This window comes from Myotis brandtii, unplaced genomic scaffold, assembly GCF_000412655.1.
Source record: "Myotis brandtii unplaced genomic scaffold, ASM41265v1 scaffold7, whole genome shotgun sequence".
NCBI lineage: Eukaryota > Metazoa > Chordata > Mammalia > Chiroptera > Vespertilionidae > Myotis > Myotis brandtii.
The window spans coordinates 1304506-1321762 of NW_005370740.1; the positions used below are offsets into that span (position 1 = coordinate 1304506).

Here is a 17257-nt window from a genome sequence, read left to right on the forward strand (position 1 = left end):
CAGCCAGTGGAAGAAAAGCCCCAATAGGCCCTGATCGCCGGCCAGGCCTAGGGACCCTACCCAAGGGGTCCGGGATTGCGAGAGGGTGCAAGCCGGGCTAAGGGACACCCCCCTATCGGTACATGGATTTCATGCACTGGGCCTCTAGTTGTTTTATAAATGTCAAATGAAATAATTCACATATTAACTCACAATTCTTGACACTTAGTGAATGTTTGGTGAATATCAATGACTAACTTGTATACAACTTTTGTTGCATGTTTTAAGGCATTTAATTCTCACATTAACTCAATGGGTAGATACTATTCCCATTTTTAAAGATAAGGAAACTGGGCTTTAAGAGCAGTTATGTAACTTGTAAAATGTCATACACATACTGAGTATGAGAAGAAAAATGAACCAAGGTGCTTTTGCCAGCTGGAAATCATGGGCAAAGCACACCTAACAAGAAGTCCGTTCAGGGTCAGCCCTGCCCCTCACTCTGACTCTGACTTGATTGGTCAGGGCTCAGAGCTCGAGTTCCCATTATTACGTGATTGGCTAACTCAGAGGAAGGGGAGGGGTAAGGCGGAGCCCAAGATGGCAGCCCCTAAGAACTGAAGATCATATCAAAATGGCGGAGCCTAGCTCTAACTGGTTTGGCTCAGTGGATAGACTGTCAGCCTGTTGACTGAAAATGGCAGAGCCTAAGATGGCAGCAAGCTCCTTTCTTCAGCAGAAAAGATTGCTTGTTCACTCTGAAAATCGCCCCCCCCCCTTTTTTATTTGACTCTCTTCTTCAAATTCGGCTAATAGTCTGACTTTCATGTTCTGCAGTATCTAGGAGATTATTCTGCTGGTATGTTACTGGGGTTTGTTTGGCTAAAGAGTCTCAACCTTTGGATAAGGCCTCTCATACATAGAATAATGCAACATCCTATTACTGTGATTACCCTAATTATCACAACAAGAGAGGTTAAGGCCAAAGCCATTATTCCTTTTCATTTCCCAATCCACTGTTCCATTAGACTAGAGAAGGGGTCATCTATACCCAAGTTCTCTGCCAATTCATTGGCTAAGGTTGTTAAACCTTGAAGGGCTTTGGTTATGGTGATTTCAGGTGCTGTATTGTTAGGGATGAAAGTACAGCATTGACCTCCTATCATTACACATACTCTGCCCTTTCCTGCTAAAATCATATCTAGGGCTAATTGGTTTCCCCGAGTCATTCTTTTGATAACATCTCTAGTGTAAGTGACAAACCTCTGCTGATTCTAACAAATACTAGTGGTCTGGTGCACGAAATTCGTGCACATTAAAAAGGGGATTAATTAGAGGAAATATTTTAATATTGCTATTTGTCTTTTCTCTATAATAGAAGTGTCAGAGATGAAAGAAAATTAGTAAAATGTATATGAAAGTCTTCCTCCTGTCAGAGTCTGGGGCGCACCACAGGACCCTGAGTCAAGTCCCCGCCCACCCACATGCGCCTCAAAATTGCTGGAGACCCAGACCAGGCCGGCCCCACCCCAATTGGGCTAGATCCAGACCTGGCCTGTTCCACCCTTGTCAAGCCTCACCAGGCAGGGGACACAGCCTCAGGTATCCTGGCCCAGCGCCAGGGCAGGGGGCATGGCCTGAGGTCCCCCAGCTCGGGCCAGGGTAGGGGGCATGCCTTGAGGTCCTTGTCAAGCCACGTCGGGTGGGGGACGTGGCCTGAGATCCCCCATCAAGCCCCGCGGGGCCAGGTGCACAGTCCGAGATCCCCTGTCAAGCCCCACCGGGTGGGGAATGCAGCCTCAGGTCCCCCGGCCTGGTGCCAGGAGGGGGGCACAGTCTCAGGTCCCTTGTCAAGCCCTGCTGGGAGGGGGGCACAGCCTCAGGTCCTGAGTCAAGTCCCACTGGGCAGGGAGCACAGCCTGAGGTCCCACGGTCTGGGGTAAGGGGAGCAGCCTGAGGTTCCCCAGCCCAGCACTGGGGCGGGGGAGCGCACCTTGAGGTCCCCTGTCAAGCCCTGCCGAGGGGGGAGCGCGGCCTTAGTTCCCTTTGCCAAGCCCCGCTAGGGGTGGCGCAGCCTCAGGTCCCCCGACCCAGCCACGGGGCAGGGGGTGCGGCCTCAGGTCCCCGGCCTGGCGGGAGCAGCCTGAGGTTCCCCGGTCCAGCACAGGGGCAGGGGGCACGCCTTGAGGTCCCCATCAACACCCGCCGGGTGGGTGGGCGCGAACTCAGGTCCCCTGTCAAGCCCCATGGGGGCGGGGATGGCACAGCCTCAGGTACCTGGTGATTGCTCATTAAGGCTCACTATGGGAACTCGGCCTCCAGTGTGGGTGCAGCCATCGTGTGTTACAGAAATCCCCGCCTCCACTGTGGGCACCTCCATCTTTGTGGTGGAGTGACGGTCAATTTGCATATTCCCTCTTTATTATATAGGACTAGAGTCCCGGTGCACAACCCTACAGTGCACAGGCCAACACTCTAACCACTGAGAAACACGGGGAAGGGCAACTTGTGTTTTATACAAAGAGTTTCCACAAAAGATTTCCTTTAAACAAAGCTGGTCACAGCTTTCCAAGTGTGAAAACCCCAACTTTCAAGATAAAATCAAACTTAGTCTTCTTATCTAACCATCTACCTCACTACTGACACCTCATTTCTTAGAACTCTTATAAGCCACCCAAATGTGCTCCTGCAATACCTGATACTCCCCACTCTCTCTCTTCCAGGTTTCCACACAACCTGTTATCAATACCAAGTGACCCATTCTCTACCTATCCATGTGGTGATTTGTACCCAGCCCTCTATGCTCTGTTCAAGATGTAAAACATTCCCCAACACCCTTAAACAGGCTTAACTATTTCTTCCACAGTAATTTGCACACTTCCATTAAAACAAACATGAAACATTCACCGCTATAATTTTTTTCAAATCTTTATTGTTGATCTAGCCAGTTTGGCTCAGTGGATAAAGCGTCTCTATGCAGACTGGAGGGTCCCGGGTTCGATTCCGGTCAAGGGCACATACCTGAATTGCAGGCTTGACCCCCAATAGTGGGTGTGCAGGAGGCAGCCAATCAATGACTCTCTCTCATCATTGATGTTTCTCTCTTTCTCTCCCTATCCCATCCTCTCTGAAATAAAAAATAAAACTATAAATCTTTTTTGTTGAAAGTATTACATAGCCCCCCACCCCTTAACCCCCTTAACCTCTTTGAGCTCCCTCCCATCCTCTCCTTGCCCAGGCCCTAACCATCCCATTGTCTGTATTCACAGGTTATGCATATATGCATTGGTTGATCTCTTCCCACTCACCCTTCCCTGCTTTCCCTCTGAGATTCAACAGTCTATTCATGCTTCTATGACTCTGGTTCTATTTTTGATCAACAGTTTATTTGGTTCATTAGTTTCCACATGAGATCATGTCATACTTATCTTTATCTGACAAGCTTATTTTGCTCAGCATAATAATCTCCAGGACCATATATGCTATTGCAAATGGTAAGAGTTCTTTTTTATATTTTTACTAGAGGCCCGGTGCACGAAATTTGTGCACTTGGGGGGGGGGGTTCCTAAGCCCACGCCCCCTAGCAGTCCAGGAGCCCTTGGGGGATGTCCGACTGCCACGCAGGCTGGAGAGGTTCCCACCTCCACTGCTGCGCTCACCAGCCATGAGCCTGGCTTCTGGCTGAGCAGTGCTCTGCCTGTGGGAGTACACTGACCACCACGGGGCAGCCCTACATTGAGGGTCTGCCCCCTGGTGGTCAGTGTGTGTCATAGCGACTGGTCATTCCACCATTAGGTCGATTTACATATTAGCCTTTTATTATAAAGGATTGCTGGGGAGTATTCATTCCATTGTGTAAATGTATCAGTTTTTTTTACGCACTCAATAAATGTATCAGTTTTTTTTACCCACTCATCTGCTGCTGATGGGCACTTAGGCTGTTTCCAAGTCTTAGCTATTATAAATTGTGCTCCTATGAACATAAGGGTGCATATATCCTTTCTGATGAGTGTTTCAGGTTTCTTAGGATATATTCCCAGAAATGGAATGAATGGGTCAAATGGGAATTCTATTTTTACTTTTTGAGGAAACTCCATACTGTTTTCCACAGTGGCTGCAAAAATCTGCATTCCTACCAATAGTGTACTAGGGTTCCCTTCTATCCACAACCTTGCCAACACTTGTCACTGGTTGATGATAGCCATTCTAATAGGTGTGAGGTAATATCTTACTGTCATTTTGATTTAAAAAAAATTTTTCTTTATTGATAAAGGTATTATATATGTGTCCTGATCCCAACATTGCCCTGCCAAACCCTGCTCATTCCCTCCCTGCTGGGTGTCTGTATCCATTGGTAATGCTTATATGCATGCATACATGTTCTTTGGTTGCTCTCACCCTCTAAGACCCACCCTCACCTGCCTTCCCTCTGAGGTTTGACAGCCTGATCGATGATTCTGTCTCTGAATCTGTTTTTGTTCATCAGTTTATGTTGTTCCTTATATTGCATAAAGGAGTGAGATCATGTGATATTTATCTTTCTCCAACTGACTTAGCATAATCCTCTCCAGGTCCATCCATGCTGTTGCAAATGGAAGGCGTTCCTTCCTTTTTACAGCAGCATAGTAGTATTCCATTGTGTAGATGTACCACTGTTTTTTAATCCATTCGTCTGTTGATGGGCACTTAGGCTGTTACCAAATCTTAGCTATTGTAAGTTGTGCTGCTATGAACAAAGGGGTGCATATATCCTATCTGATTGGTGTTTAAAGCTTCTTGGGATATATTCCTAGAAGTGGGATCAATGAGTAAAATGGGAGTTCCATTTTTAAACTTTTCAGGAAACTCCATACTCTTCTCCATAGTGGCTTCACCAGTCTGGATTCCCACTAGCAGTGCAAGAGGGTTCCTTTTTCTCCATATTCTCACCAGCACTTGTCATTTGTTTCGCTGATGATAGCCATTTTGACAGGTATGAGATGGTACCTCATTGTCGTTTTGATTTGCATTTCTTGGATGATTAGTGACTTTGAACATATTTGCATCTGTCTCCTGGCCTTGTGTATGTTCTACTTTGAAAAGTGTCTATTTAGGTCCTTTGCCCATTTTTTGATTGGGTTGTTCATCTTCCTTTTGTTAAGTAGTATGAGTTTCCTGTAAATTTTGGAGATTAAACCCTTATCGGAGATAACATTGGCAAATATGTTCTCCCATGCAGTGGGCTCTCTTGTTTTATTGATGGTTTCTTTTGCTGTGCAGAAGCTTTGTATTTTGATGTAGTCCCATTTGTTTATTTTCTCCTTAATTTCCATTGCCCTAGCAGCTTTGGTATATGTCAGAGATTTTGCTTTCTATGAATTCCTTTAAGATTTTTATGGTTTCCCATCTTTATTGCTTTTGAGTTTATTTTTGTGTATGGTGGTCGAGTTTCATTTTGTGCATGTATCTGTCCAATTTTGCCAACACCATTTATTGAAAAGACTGTCTTGACTCCATTGTATGCTCTTCCCTCCTTTGTCAAACATTAATTGAGCATAGTGGTTTGGGTCAATTTCTGGGTTCTCTATTCTACTTCATTGGTCTATATGTCTGTTCTTGTGCCAGTACCAGGCAGTTTTGAGAACAGTGGCTTTGTAGTACAGCTTGATATCTGGTATTGAGATCCCTCCTACTTTGTTCTTCGTCAGGATTGCTGTGGTTATTCAGGGTCTTTTTTTATTCCAGATGAATTTTTAGAAAGTTTGTTCTAGGTCTGTGAAATATGCCATTGGTATTTTAATGGGGATTGCATTGAATCTATAGATTGCTTTGGGTAATATGGACATTTTGATGATGTTGATTCTACCAATCCATGAACATGATATGTTCTTCCATTGATTTATATTTCCTCTATCACTTTTTTCAATGTTCTATAGTTTTCCAAGTATAGGTCTTTTATCTCCTTAGTTGTTTATTCCTAGGTATCTTAATTTTTTTGATGCAATGGTAAATGGGATTTTTTTTAAATCTTTCGGTAAGTTCACTATAGGTGTATAAAAATGTCATAGACTTCTGGGTGTTAATTTTGTATCCTGCTACATTGCCAAATTCATTTAATTACATCTAATAATTTTTTGATGGAATCTTTCGGGTTTTCTATGTACAGTATCATGTCATCTCTGAATAATGAGTTTCACATCTTCTTTTCCAATTTGGATACCTTGTATTTCTTCTTCTTGGCTAATCGCAATGGCTAATACTTCCAGTACTATGTCGAGAGGAGTGGTGAAAGTGGGCATCCCTGACTTGTTCCTGTTCTTAGGGCAAATGGTTTTAGTTTTTGCCCATTGAGTATGTCCCTTTGATTTGCATCTCGGATGATTAGTGACTGAGGATTTTTTCATTGGTCTCTTGGCTATCTGTATGTCAACTTTGGTGAAGTGTATATTTAGGTCCTTTGCCCATTTATAAATTGGATTGTCTTCCTTTTGTTAAGGTGTACCATTTCCCTATATATTTGGGAGATCAACCCCTTATCAGATGTATCATTGGCAAATATGTCTCCCATATAGTGGGCTCTTGTTATTTTTGTGATGGTTTCTTTTGAAGCGCAGAAGCTTTTCATTTTCTTATGTTACCATTTGTTTATTTTCTCCTTAGTCTCCATTGTCCTAGGAGATGTATTGGTAAACACTGCTACAAATGATGTCTGAGATTTTGGTTCCTATGGTTTCATCTAGGATTTTTACGGTTTCACATCTTACATTAAAGTCTTTTTTCTATTTTGAGTTTGTTCTTTTGTATGGTTTAAGTTGGTGGTCTAGTTTCACTTTTTTTTTTTGCATGTACCTTTCCTATATTCGCAACACCATTTATTGAAGAGACTGTCCCTGCTACAATGTATGCTCTTGCCTCCTTTGTCAAATATTGAGCACAGTAGCTCATGTCAATTTCTGGGTTCTCTGTTCTCTTTCATTGATCCACATGCCTGTTCTTGTGCCAGTAACAGGCTGCTTTGAGTATAGTGGCTTTTTAGTATAACTGGACATCTGGTATTGTGATTCCTCCAACTCTGCTCTTCTTTCTCAAGATAGGTGGAGTGTTTCTTCTAGCTCTGTGAAATATGCCATTGTTATTTTTTAAAAATGTGTTAGGTTTTGTTGAATGCCTTTACTGTATCTATTGATATGATCATGAGATTTCTGTTGTGCAATATGTTTATGTGCTGTACGACATATATTCACTTGCGAATATTGAACCTGCCGTGCATCCCCAGAATAAATCACACTTGGTCATGCTGTTATGATCTTTTTAATGTATTGCTGAATACAGTTTGCAAAAATTTTGTTGAGGCTATTAGTATCTATATCCATCAGGGATATTGGCCAGCAGTTCTCTTTGTTTTCTTTTGTCTGTTTTGGAATTCCGGTCATGCTGACCTCATTGAAAGTTTGGAAGTGTTCCTTCCTCTTAAAATTTTGAATAGTTTGAGTAGGATAGGTATTAGTTCTTTGAAAACTTGGTAAAACTCCCCTGTGAATCCATCTGGACCAGGGTTTTTGTTTGCTGGGAGCTTTTTTTAAAATTACTGTTTCAATTTCATCGGTAATTATCGTCAAATTCGGGTTTTCTGATTTTTCCTGACTGAGTTTTGGAAGCTTGTATTTTTCAAGGAATATGCCCATTTCGTCCAGGTTGACCTGTTTGTTGAAATAAATTCATTCATAATATTTTATTACAATCCTTTGTATTTCTGTGAGGTCATTTATTACTTTATCTCTTTCACTTCTAATTTTGTTTATTTGGGTCCTCTCTTATTGTTTCCTGGTGTGCCTCGCTGTGAGGAACATCAATCCTTTTTATCCATTTGAAGAACCAGCACTTGGTTTTATTGATCTATGTACTGTTGTTATTGTTATTTTGTCTCTATATCATTTATTTTGCTCTGATTTTTATTTCCTTCCTTACTACCCTGTTTTTCTTGTTGCTCCCTTTCTAGTTTTTTTTAAGTTGTAGGGTAAGATAACTTATTATCTTGTGTTTTTTTTTTTTTGAGGTAGGCTTATAGTGGTATGAACTTCCCTCGCACGACTGCTTTCACTGTGTTCCAAAGGTTTTGGATTGCCGTGTATTCATTTTCATTTATTTCCAGGAAGTTATTCTTCTTTGATCTCTTTGGTAATCCTTCCATTGTTTAACAGCATGCTATTTAGCCTCCATGTATTTGAATGTTTTTGAGCATTTTTATTGTAGCTGATTTCTAATTTCATGCCATTGTGGTCTGAGATGATTGACATGATTTCAATCTTCTTGAATTTGTAGAGACTTAGCTTGTGTCTTAACATATGGTCTATATTTAAAAATGTTCCATGTGCACTGAAGAAAAATGTATATTCCATAGCTTTGGGGTGGAATGTTTTGAAAATGTCAAATAGTTCCACCTGTTGTAGAGTGTTGTTTAGGATTGCTATTTCTTTGTTGATCTTTTTTTTTTATCTAGAAGATTTATCCAGTGATGTCATGGGATATTAAAATCCCCTACTACGATTGTATTGCTGTCAATCTCTCCCTTGATATCCTCCAGAAGATGTTTTAATATATTTAGATGCTCCTAATATAGGGTACATATATGTTTACCAGAGTTACAGCCTCTTGTTGTATTGATTCATTTGGTATTAGGAAGTGGCCTTCTTTATCTCTTGTTATGGCCTTCTCTGTGAGTTCTATTTTGTCAGACATAAGTATTGCTACCCCACCTTTTTTTTTTTTCATTTGCCTGAAAATTCCCCCCCATCATTTCACTTTCAGTTGGTCTGAATCCTTTGTTCTAAGGTGGGTCTCTTATAAACAGCAGATATATGGGTCAGGTTTTCTTATCCATTCAGCTACCCTATGTCTTTTGATTAGAACATTTAATCCATTAACATTTAAGGTTATTATCGAATAACGGCCTGGTGCACGAAATTCATGCGGGGGGGGGGGGGGTGTCCCTCAGCCTGGCCTGCACCTTCTCCAATCCAGGACCCCTCTCATAATCCGGAACCACTGGCTCCTAAGCGCTCACCTGCCTGCCTGCCTGATGCCCCTAACTGCTCCCCTGCCGGCCTGATGGCCCTAACTGCTCTACCTTCCTGGCCTGATCCCCATAACTGCCTATCTGCTCTCCCCTCCTGGCCTGATCACCCTGCCTAACTTCCACCTTTTCCCTTCCGTCTTCACCTGCAGCACCAGCCTTCTCACCTTTTCCCTTCTGCCTTCTCCCGAGGCGCCGGCCTTCTCACCTTCTCCCTTCCACCTTCTCCCGAGGTGCTGGCCTTCTCACCTTCTCCCTTCTCCCTGTTCCTGCACGATGCTGAACTTCTCCTGCGGTGCTGCCCACCCATGTCGCCACAGGCTGCTCCCGCATTCTCCCAGCTCCTCCTTGCTTACACCTCGTCTCTAGAGCAACGCCCTGCGGCGAGCATAGAAACTAATAAACAGATAATATGCTAATGGTCCGGTCATGACCCATTATGGCGTCCTGGCCTAATTTGCATATATATATATATATGTACTTGTTTGTTGCCATTTTTATTTGTTATGCCTGTGTTCCTTCTTCCCTTTCTGTTTCTTCTTTTTAAAGCAGTCCCTTTAGCATTTCTTGCATTGCTGCCTTGGTGGTAATAAAATCCCTTAGCCTTTTTTTGTCTGTGAAGCTCCTGATTTCCCCTACATTTTTGAATGATAGTCTTGCTGGATATTCTTGGGTTTAGTCCCTTGATTTGCATCACTTTGTATACTTCATCCCATTCCCTTCTGGCCTGATGTGTTTCTGTTGAGAAATCTGTTGTCTAATGGGAGATCTCTTGTAGGTAACTTTTTGTCTTTCTCTGGCAGCCTTTAAGATTCTTACTTTGCTGTTGACGTTTGCCAATTTAGCTAGGATGTAGCTTTGTGTTGGTCTTTTTGAGTTCATGTTGTTTGGGACTCTGTGCTTCTTGAACTTCTGTGCCTTTATTTCTTCCCCAAATTAGTTAAGTTTTCCATCATTATTTCTTGAAACAGGTATTCTATTCCTTGCTCAGCTTCCTCTCCTTTTGACACTGCTATTATGCAGATGTTTCATTTTGTCCCAGAGCTCCCTTAGACTCTCCTCCTGCTTTTTAATTTTTTTCCACATTGGTGCTCTGATTGGGTATTTTTTCTACCTTGTCTTCTAACTTGCTGATTCGGTCCTCAGCTTCTAGTCAGCTGTTGAAACCTTCCATTGTGTTCTTTATTCCAGCTACGTCATTCTTCATTTCCTCTTCATTCTCACACATGTTGGTGAATTTTTCATCCAAATGTTTGAGCACTCTTATAACCATTACTCTGAAATCTTTCTCTGACAAATTGCTTGCCTCTATTTCATTTAGTTCCTGCTCTAGTGATTCCTCTTTTCTTACATTTAGAGGTTGTTTCTATGTCTCCACATTTTTGCTGTTCCTTTGTAATTGTTTCTATGTATTAGATCAAACTGCTATGCCACCCAGATTTTTTGAATTGGCCTTATGTACTAGATGTTTTCTGGGACCCGGTGGTGCATTCTCTCAGCTCTCCTGGGCTGGGTGTTCTAGGGAGGCCCCCTACTTAAGATATTTGGGTTCTCCTGATGTAGTTGGGTCTTGAATGTTATTGTCACGTTTGTGGATGCAATCTCCTCCCAAGCTGTCTGATTATGTGGCTCACTCCCTATCACATTGTGGCAACCGTTGTGGAGGCACTGACTGAACAGCACAAAATACAACACAAGACACAACACAGAAGGAATAGAACATGAATGTACAGAAGACACCTATAACCCAAATAAAAGAGATCATTAGAGAAAAGATAATTAGGAAAGAGGAAAGCGACCAAGAATAGCAAGAGGAAAAAAAAAGAAATATGGGGAAAAAACACAAGAAAAACAACAAATAAACCAAAATGCACAACAACAAAAAACGCCCAGAAAAACAGGTGTGTGTCAGAATCTGTACATGCAGAGCTTAAATAAAGAAAATAAGGTTAAGGAATTGGATGAACAGCGGAATGACTAGGGTTCAGAATAGAAGAGAGAGAAAAGTAATAAAAACATAAGAAGAAAAAATAAATTTTTTTTGAAAAGGTGAAGGAGAGTGCAGATAGGCCTAAATTTAGAAAGTGAAACAAGTGAAGTAATTAGAAGAAAAGAGCAAGAGGAGAAAAAATGGATTAATAAAGAAAAAGGAAAGGGGGAAATGCAGAAGCAGGGAAGAGGAAATTAGATATATGAATAAACCAATAGAGACTAGAATAATAACACATCAAGCAGATAAAGAAGATCAATTTTAAAAAGGGAAAGAGAAAGAGAAAAACTAAAATGGGGAAAGAAGTAGAAAATTGGGAGAAAAGAGGAAGAAAAAGGTGAAAAAAAATTTTTTTTAATTTAAAAAAAAGTGAAGTGTAGTTCACTTTAGCCGTTTCAATGCCCTATGGGAGCTATTTTAGGAAGTCTCTCTTTAATTCTGTCTGCCAATTCTGGGCTTTCTGTACTTAGGTGCTGACCACTGTCAGGCACTATCTTTTGGCTTTTAGAACCCTGCTTGAAGCTCCATGTGATCCACCAGTACCCTGCTTTTTTGTCTCCAGAGACATTGGTTACAAGAAGGCGGGGCCAAACTGCCCTCTTTGCCTTTTTGCCAGCTGTCCATCTTAATCACTGAAGTGTCAGTTTCTGATAGGACTTTAAGTGAGGTTGCTGCTATTTAGCTTTTAGGGAATGAGGTGGGTATTTTTTTTCCTGACCCAGAGCTACTCCTCCTAGAGTGGCCCAAAATATTACCCTGGCCTTGGGTAGGCAGATATCCGTATATGGAGGAGACTAATGGGCTTGGCTGGCAACCTGGAGTTTTTATCATTCTGGTTCCCAGAATAACAGTCACTGAGGGCTCCTTGAGACTTTTTAGACCTGTAAGCTTGGCCTTTGCCTTTGTTTCCTCTGTAAAGTTCAAAATGCAGTGTATGACAGGCTGTATCACCTAACCTGAGGCTACTGGGAGGGGCAAGGTCTTCTGGGGAGAAACAGCCGCTTAGGTTTGGAAGTATAAGGATGTGCCAATGCAGGACCCCTGGCCATGTCTCCCTGTCCTGCTTCCCTCCCCAGCCTCTCCTCAGGAACCTCAAGTCTGTGCCTCCCTCCCTACACCAAAGAATCGGGTGAGTGACTGCCATTGAAAAGGCCTGTGTTCTGTGTTTAGAGAATAAAAACAAAACAGAAACAACAAAACGGTGGCATTCTCTCCCAACACCTCGCCTTTCAGGGGCCGCCTTTTGCAGCTATGGTCTTGCGTCCAGACTCCCTGGCAGCCAGCAAACCTGTGGCTTTTCCTTTTCACAGTTGCATGTTACGCCTCCCACCATGGGACACGGCTTTGGTGTAATGCAGCTTCCTCCTCTCCCTCTGAGCCCGCTGGCCCACCACCCCTCTCAAGCCCACACCACTGTTCCTACTGATCTCCAGGTTTTTTCTGCCCTTCCTTGTTGTAAGTTGTCTCCTCAGCTGTGCCTAATGTGTTAATTCCATGTGGATGTTCTCTGACTTAGTTATATTTCCAGTATGGCCCTGGGAAGAGTTGCACAACTTGTTTACCTATTCAGCCCCTTTTTTCTTCCTATATTTTTTTATCTCGAATTCAGTGGACAGTAACTATATCTCTTTGCCTCACTTTCTGGCACCTGTCAGTGTACACTAGTCCCCCCACCTTATCTGCAGGGATACACTTCAAGACAACCCCCCGAATGCCTGAAACTGCAGGCAACATCAGACTCTATATACAGTAGGCCCTCAAATAATGTCCTTGTGAGATTATGTACGATTAGTTTTATTATACACCATTTTGCTTAAAATCACCAAAACCTGTCTACAATGTTAACTGAGGACTTACTGTATACCATGTTTTTTCCTATACATACTTACTTATGATAAAGTTTAATTTCAAATTAGGTACAGTAAGAGATTAACAACAACTAATAATAAAATAGAATTACAACAATGAACTGTAATAAGTTATGTGAATGTGGTCACTCATTTCAGGGAATCCCTTGCAGAAATTATTCATGTAGGCTCAATGCTTTCTGGCACAACATTGTCCAACTGGAACACATTTTCTATTCAGTAATTCCACTCACAAATTTAATGCCTATTCCACTTAATCATGCCCTGTGATCCTAATTTTTGCAGTTTGAAGTGCAACAGGAAAACCAGCACATATTTCATTTTCCTTCTTCACAATTTTATAGATTCATTATTACTGTAGATCTTAGCAATTTCAGCAACCAATTTTTTCTTTCTCCTTGAATGGAGAATTTTCATCTTTTCACTTAAAGGAAGCACTTTATGGCTCTTCATTGACATACCTGAATTTCAAGCATCACTAGTCCTGCACATTGGAGCCATTATTAATGTGATAACTTAAACAGCTACTAAGAGGGGGTGTATAGAGTGGATCCACGGACAAAGGAATCAGGCACATCCTTGGCAGGATGGAGCAGGGCAATGCAAGATTTCACTACACTACTCAGAATAGCATGCAATTTAAAACTTATGAATTGTTTATTTTTGGAATTTTCCATGTAATATTTTTGGACCATAGCTGACTACAGGTAAATGAAACCATGGGAAGCAAAACAACAGATAATGGTGACCACTATCCTCTCAGGGGTAACTTGATTAGGAAACCTACTGATATCACACAATTAAAAAAATTTCCTGGAGACAGGAAGATGGCTGCCCACGGAAAGGCAGGCTGCAAGACAGTGTGTGAGTGAGAAAACGAAAGGATAGTGTGTGGATGTACAGGGAGAGTCTATTTGTGAGTGAGGGACAGCTATATTCCAAGGGACTGTTGGGGACTTCCAGACCGGGCTCCCCTGACCAGGCAGCCTCCAATGCTGCTGAAATCTCTCCTGGAGAGACTGGCTCTGATACAGAGACCACATCATCTTGAAGGGGAGAGTGGCTGTGATTGGAGGCCTAGCCTTACCTTCAATTGGGAAGAAACGGATACCTCCCAGGACCCTACAACCACAACACCCAGGGACCAGGTGCAAACCCACAAACACCGGGTCTCAAGCAGCGTGAATATGTGGATGCGGATGAGCTCTGCACCTTCTCACGGAAAGGTGAGATTTTGCCCAGAGAAAGGTTAGGTCTGCGATCCAGACTGGAGGGAGAAATGCACACAGCGCGATCTAGAGGTTCAGAGAAAGCCTGTGCCCCACAAAATCCAAGGCCCATGGGGCCAGTGTAGTCCGCGAATGTGAAAGGGGGTCCACAGGGCTGGTGACAGAGGGAACTCTAGAAAACAACCCATAGCAGGGTTGGCCACAAAAAGGCAGCCTGAAGCTTTACCAGGAAACCAGCTGCGCTGTGCCAGGGGGAAAAGACGTGCACAGAGACGTGAGCAGATTTGCGCGCAGTGCCAGGGTGAAAAAGTTGCAAGTTCGCGCACTTACTCTGGCTCTTTTTTCTCTTTAAATCCTTGCTTTTGAATAATAAGCCCAGTGCAAAGGATCACCCAATTAAAAACACTCTCAGAGACTGCAGGGGGAAGTTGTTTTGTGGAACCTGGGGATCAGAGCGGGGAGAAACCATCAGAAAACCAGCTGTGGGGTAGTCCACACCCTCAAACCAGTATTAAATGCAGAAGCGAAAACAAATTCTAACTACTGGGTACAGAGGACTTATAGCCCCGGATGCAATACAGAAACACTGCCACCCAGGGGTTGAATCACAAATTGACTCTTATGTAAATCCAACCACAGGCAGGCTGAGAAAAAAAGAAATATTGTTTGAAACAGGATTGTGGCTTATGACACAGAGGAGCTGTGGAACGCCAGGAACTTCAATATTGTCCTGACTGCCTGACAGGAAACAGGCGTGCCAAACAGAACAATAGAGGAAGTGAATGACATTCACTACTGCGCATTTTTATTTTTTATCTTTTACTTAAGAAACTAAATTTTCTTCTTTTCTCACTTGATTTTACCTTTTTACCTATTATATTTTTATTTTTAATCAGTATTATTACTACTATTATTTTACCTTTATTTAAAGTTTCATTTTATTTTCTCTTTATTTTATTTTACTTTATTTTGGGATTAGTGTTCTACACTCTATTTTCATTTTTCCTTTAGCATCATTTTACTCTATCTCAACTTTACCTTTATGCCAACACTCTCTTCCTCACTTTTCCCATTTTGTTGTCCTGTTTCTCTTACCCAATTCCTGCTTTAGATTTTCCCTATCCCTTCTTTTTACCCCATTAAAAATTCCTCCTACTTATATATCCAATTTCTGATCCCCTGCTCCAAGTCCATACACACTTCTCTCTTCTCTTCACTATCCGAATATTTTTCTCTCTTCCCTTTTTTGTTATTTTTTCTTTATGTCTTTTGTTTTGTTTTGCCCTTCTTTCTCTCTGCCCTATTGTTGTTGTTAGTTTGTTGATTAGATTGTTTTTTTTTTCTTTGTGTGATTGTCTCTCCTTTTTTTTGCTTCTGTTTTTCCTCTCCTCGCTTGTTATTAGTTGTTGTAGTTTGCATTCATATCTGGGTGTTAGTTGTTTGCATTTTTTTTCGATTAGTTGGTCTATTGAAGTTTTCTCCCGATATAAACAGTTCTTCCCACTTCTTGTTGATTCTCTTTCTTTTATCTCTTACTTTTTTTCCTTTTCTAAATATCATTTTTGCACTCTTTTTTTTAATACCCTAATTCTCTTTTCTCTGATGGTCATCGTTATTTGGGATTAATAGTATCGTGAATACATTTGTGTTCAGTACCTTGTGCGTTGTACCTTGTTGTGTTGTATCTTGTGCCTTTAAGACAAGGCAGGAGAGAGAGCGCTACATAACCAGACACCCGGAAAGAGAGATCATGGGGAGACAAAGAAACAGCCCACGTACAAAAGAAAAGGAGGCATCACCAAAAAAAGAAGTAAACAAAATGGACACAAGCAATGTCAGAGAAAGAATTCAGACAAATGGTCATAAGGTTGCTGAAAAGGTTGGAAGACAAATTCAACAATATGTTTAAGAACCAAGAGGAAACAAAGAAGAACCAAGAAGAAATGAAAAATGACATCACTGCAAGAAAAAACTCAATACAAAGCATCAACAGTAGACTAGAAGAAGCAGAGGACCGCATCAGTGAGCTAGAAGACAAGGTAGGAAAAAATACCCAAGTAGAGCAGCATCTAGAAAAAAACTTAAAAAACAGGAGGAGAGCCTAAGGGAACTTTGGAACAACATGAAAAAAAACAACAACATCATCATCCACATAATAGGGGTGCCAGAAGGAGAGGAAACTGAGCAAGGAATAGAGAACCTGTTTTAAGAAATAATGAAAGATAACTTCCCTGATTTAGGGAAGAAAAAACTCACAAAAGTCCAAGAAGCTCACAGAGTCCCAAACAAAATGAACCCCAAAAGACCGACGCCAAGGCACATTATAATTAAATTGGCAAACACCAACAACAAAGTAAGAATCTTAAAAGTGGCCTGAGACAAAAAGTTTCCTACAAAGGATCCCCCATCAGACTAGTGACTGATTTCTCAACAGAAACACATCAGGCCAGAAGTGAATGGAATGAAATATACAAAGTCATACAAAAGAAGGGTCTGAATCCAAGAATACTGTACCCAGCAAGGCTATCAATCAACATTGAGGGTGAAATCAGAAGCTTCACAGACAAAAAAGGACTAAGGGAGTTTATCACCACCAAACCAACAATGCAAGAAATGCTAAAGAGTCTGCTGTTAAAAGAAGAAATAGAAAGCAAAGAAGGAACACAGGCATAAAAGAAATAAAAATGGTGACAAACAAGTATCTATCAACAATAACTTTAAATGTAAATAGCTTAAATGTCCCAATCAAAAGACATAGGGTAGCTGAGTGGATAAGACAACATGACCCATAAATCTGCTGTCTACAGGAAACCCACCTAAGAAAAAGGACTCACACAGACTGATGGTGAAGGGATGGAAAAAATGTATTTCAGGCAAATGAAAATGAAAAAGAAGCTGGGGTAGCAATACTTATATCTGACAAATTAGATCTCAAAGTGAAAGATATAATAAGAGATAAGGAAGGCCGCTTCATAATACTAAAGAGAGCAATCCAACAAGAAGATATAATTCTGGTAAACATGTATGTACCCAATACAGGAGCACCCAAATACATAAAAAAACTTCTGGAAGATATCAAGGGAGAGATTGATAGCAATACAGTCACAGTAGGGGATTTTAATACCCCACTAACATCACT

At 41.6% G+C, this 17257-nt stretch overlaps 1 pseudogene; it reads right to left on the minus strand.

The window, feature by feature from the left end:
- LOC102244891 overlaps positions 1-9341 on the minus strand; it is a 16964-nt pseudogene extending 7623 nt beyond the window's left edge.
- Between the last annotated feature and the right edge of the window lie 7916 nt (positions 9342-17257).